The 3,945-nt window shown below is 46.2% G+C and overlaps 1 protein-coding gene and 1 long non-coding RNA gene across 12 annotated transcripts in view; one reads left to right on the top strand and one right to left on the bottom strand.

The window, feature by feature from the left end:
• The window catches only part of B3GALNT1 (beta-1,3-N-acetylgalactosaminyltransferase 1 (Globoside blood group)), a 29,538-nt gene that overhangs the window by 25,337 nt on the left and 256 nt on the right, over positions 1-3,945 (bottom strand). For 2 of the 11 annotated variants that reach the window (XM_017849803.1, XM_017849884.1), the window contains exons 1-3: positions 3,121-3,214; positions 2,933-3,029; positions 2,582-2,673 (exon numbers count right to left, since the gene is read on the bottom strand). The gene's annotated coding sequence lies outside the window, so the exon portion shown is untranslated. The other 9 variants (XM_017849726.1, XM_017849586.1, XM_017849651.1 and 6 more) reach the window with 9 other exon arrangements.
• The window catches only part of LOC108513966 (uncharacterized), a 62,036-nt gene continuing 61,520 nt past the window's right edge, over positions 3,430-3,945 (top strand). The window contains exon 1 of the long non-coding RNA XR_001881069.1: positions 3,430-3,495. This is a non-coding gene — a long non-coding RNA (uncharacterized LOC108513966). The remainder of the gene's footprint in view (positions 3,496-3,945) is intronic.

Genomic DNA, 3,945 nt, shown 5'->3' with positions numbered 1-3,945 from the left:
TTTTTTTTTTTTTTTTTTTTTTAAAGGCATAGTGAACTTCTGGACACTATACAAGTTTACAGTGCTTCTAACTACAATTTACAAAGCACATTTCATGACACTGTAAAATTTGTGTTAACATCAATCCCATTTTTCAGGGAACAGTGCAGCTCAGGTAGAGGAAGACATGGAATCCAAACTCAAGCCCTTCAACTCCAAATGCCAAGTTCCTTCTGCCAGGGCACAGTGTCCCAGGAGAGACCACCCTCACACCTAATCTCACAGCCTCCTGAGATTCCTGGGTAGGCAGCAAAGAATGCAGCAGAAGCAGACACACCTTTACACTCGGGTTGAGTAGCTGGAGAGCACCACGTGATAGAGCAGTCAGTGGAAAGAGCCAACAGGTCAACCCGGTCCAGGGAGCTAGGAAAACTGGAGCAAAGATCACACAAGTCAGGCAGAACAGCAGCAAAACAGCTAAAAGCTGGGCTTTCTGTGTCTGTTTTGTTACAAACAGCTTTATCCACCAGAGGATGGGCATCGGAGAGCTGCTCTAGTTAACATTTCTTCCCATTACTACCCTAACTTGAGAACATTACAGATCTTTACCATTCTTGTTAGTTATCAATTACCTTTGCCTTAGTCATCTGAGGGTATTTCATTCATTCACTCGGCGTTCTGGACCTGTGTTAGAGGTTGGCGTAGCAGTTGGGAAGCAGACAGACAAGCCCTGTCCTCAAGCTGCAGACACTCAATGCAGAGCACGGTGGAAGACTCACAACTACACATACTGAACGTCATGAGTGAGGCCCACCTAGAGAATATGGGGGAGGCTTTCCAGCTCAAATGTTTCTAAATTAGTGACCAAAATCCACAGCAGGGAACTAAGCTTGCACTCTCACAATGTGTTAGTGCCCAATAGAGGCATACATTTAGAGCCCGTATCAGTATAGAGAAAGGAACTATTTAATGTTAAGAGATAAAACTTGATGGTAACTTTTTACCTTAGAAAGTCCGTAACTCCATTCTCAATGACAAAGTCTGTAACCAAAATAGTAGCCAAATATAATTCCAGATATGAGATATAGTTTGAGCCCTCATGTCATGCTGCAGGAATAGGTGGCTGCAGACTTGTGAAATGCTTTAAGAGGAGGACTTTGTTATTCTAACTTTTATGAGACTGTTCAAAATGCACAGCTTGAGAGTTTAGCAGAAATCCATGTTCTATCCCAGAAGTGGGCAAACTTTTTTCCCCATAAAAGGTAGATAGTCAATATTTTCTTTGTGGGCCCTAGGGTCTGTCTCAGCTACTCCATTCTGTTTTCGCATAGAAAGTGGTAACTCCATTCTTGAAAACAAATTCTGGAAACAAAACAGCTAAATATAGTTCTAGGTAAGAGACACAGAAAGAAAAGCCACAGACAATGGGATCCTAGTTACCTACCTGTATTCAGAGTCAAAAATACATGGAGTGGGAAACCGATAACCTACTCTAGCTTTTAGTTCCTTAGTATCTCAGAGATTCAAGGAGTGCAGGTTATCTCCCCAGCCAAATCTCCCAACCTTCAGGCACTTGGGGCCTTACCCTACAGATGTTCTGTAGCTTCACCTTCCTTCTCCATGCTGATGTGCCCCGACAAATTGCCGTATTTCTAGCTCATCCTCTCATCTTCCCCTAGCCTCTAATTCACAATATGCCAAAAGGCCTGGTAACAAAAGCAAATCAGTGTTTATAATATACAACTTTTTTATTAGTATAAAAGCATTGTCCATAGTCCCAAGAGAGATGTTTGCCTAACAGTTTGCTGTTAAATGAACTGTAACTTTTGAATGCATCTGTTGTGCAAGATCATTAAGAGTACCCTGTTCGATCCCACATGCTTGACCCCATCTATGTGGCTATGTACCACACAGTGGGAGTTTACCCCACAGTGAGCAACAATGATCCATCCCTCTAAAAGCTTATTTGGTCTGGACACAATGTAGTTGTGAAAGGGACAAAGACATTTCCTAAAAGGGAATTCTACCTGCATCACCCAATGGTGGATGGAACAAAGCTGGAGGCTGGGCACAAAAAGAGACATCATCCATCCAAAGGGGAAAGAGAAAAAGTACTCCATGGAGCATTTTCTTAGGGATAAAGGGAGTCAGAACTTGAAGTTGAATATGACCCACCAAATTAACTTTTTATAGTTATCGGGTTTTCCTGAAGAACCATGGTATTTTAATAATTCAATATTTTAGAAAATATGTATATTATTAGAGCCGGGTGAGGTGGCACACACTTGAAGTCGTGGCTACTCTGCAGGCTGAGGTCGAAGGATTATTTGAGCCCAGGGGTTCCAGTCTAGCCTGGGCAACATAAAGAGGCCTTGTCTCTGTTTTTTAAGCAAGAAAAAAGACAGAAAATATATATTATCCGAAATGGCTTAGTAGAATTTCACTCTTGAAGTTCTTCAAATCCTCTGATGAAAGAATCATACAAGAATATACAACAAACTTCGTGGCTGCATCAACGATCCTTAAACCTTGTAAAGGCCATTATTACGGACATTATTAATCAATTAGGATAATTTATAAGTTATAAGTAAGATGAACTCACCTGTGGAATTCCGGATGAAATTAAAGCTTAAGTTTTTTGTTGTTTTCTGTATTCCATGCTTTAATTAAAACACTCAGATCTGCTGTGAATTACTGAACAGAAGAACAGAAAAAAAAATATGGCCATTCATTTGAATGAACATTTTAGTCTATGAGGGCAAAAAATGTCAGTCTCTTATCTCTTAAAACAGTTCTCTTCTACAGACTGATACACGTTCGGTAATTTGTGCTTTTATCAAGCGTCGACACATACTAAGAGCACAAATTCAGCGCCCTTCTTTTGCTTAAGCCTTCTGGGAGAAGCTAAAAAACTTGTTCCCAGTTAAACACCGCAAACCCAAATTTTCCTTACCTCTGAAAACAGAAAAAAAGACACGGTTTGGCAATTTCCTCCTTGACAGCTTTTCCGACAACACAGCCACCTCCTAAAAGCAGGCACTCTGTGCAAACTGCAGAGGAAACAAAATCATGAAAGCCCGGCAAATCTCCCTCCTAAATCCAGCAGTAAGAAGGTGAACGGGTACTGAATTCAACGACTACCCGTGCTTGAGGATGGCATCATTCCTTCCTGCTTGGAAAAGTGACACTCCGTTGCACCTCTAGGAATCCTTTTAAAACGCCTTGTATGCTCCTTAACACCGCCTGTAGGAATCCTGTAGCCCTAGCCCCGCAGGATTTCCTTCTCTCCCCGCCCCTTCTCCTCATTCCCCATTGACTTTCACATTCCTTCCCAAGCCTTCCGACAGCCCTGCGCCGGGGCCCTTCCCCAGCGCTCCAAGAAAGCGTTCGCCGCAGGCCTGTTAGGGGCTCACCAATACCGTAACACCGTTCCCGTCCTCTTCCTCCGCACCGCTTTAAACGCCCCGGGTCGCTATCCGGATCGGACGGTGGCTGGACCGCCACAGGCGACGCAAGGTAAGGTGGACAACCAGCGGCTGCCGCCGCGGCCTGGGCCCTCCGCGTAGCCCACTGCCCCGCTAGGCCCCTTTTTTTTTCAGCGCTTACCGGAGGCGGGGAGCTGCTAGTCACTGAGGCCCGAGCCCGAGCGCCAGGGCGCGGCGGCTCTACCTGGGCCACGCTCACCTCCAAAGGAGTGGGCGGTGCCTCCAGCCTCGCTGCCGGGGTCTAGGCGTTTACAAGGATGGCGCGTTCCGGGAAATGCGGGTCCAGTGGCCACGCCCGCCACCCAGCCGCAGGTCTCAACCGCCTCGGAGACCCTGCAGGGCCGCCCTTCTCACTCACCTCCTGTGCTCGGCGCGCACCCAGCTCGGAAGCGGGAAGGTGGACGGCGCTCCCGCCCTGCGCACACACGCAGCCTCCCCGCAGCCGCACGCACGGCCGGGCGCGCGCAGACCACGCGCCGGG

This window comes from Rhinopithecus bieti, unplaced genomic scaffold, assembly GCF_001698545.2.
Source record: "Rhinopithecus bieti isolate Rb0 unplaced genomic scaffold, ASM169854v2 scaffold_55, whole genome shotgun sequence".
Lineage (NCBI taxonomy): Eukaryota > Metazoa > Chordata > Mammalia > Primates > Cercopithecidae > Rhinopithecus > Rhinopithecus bieti.
Note: the sequence above shows the minus strand (reverse complement) of the source record. Positions and strands in the feature narration are given on the sequence as shown.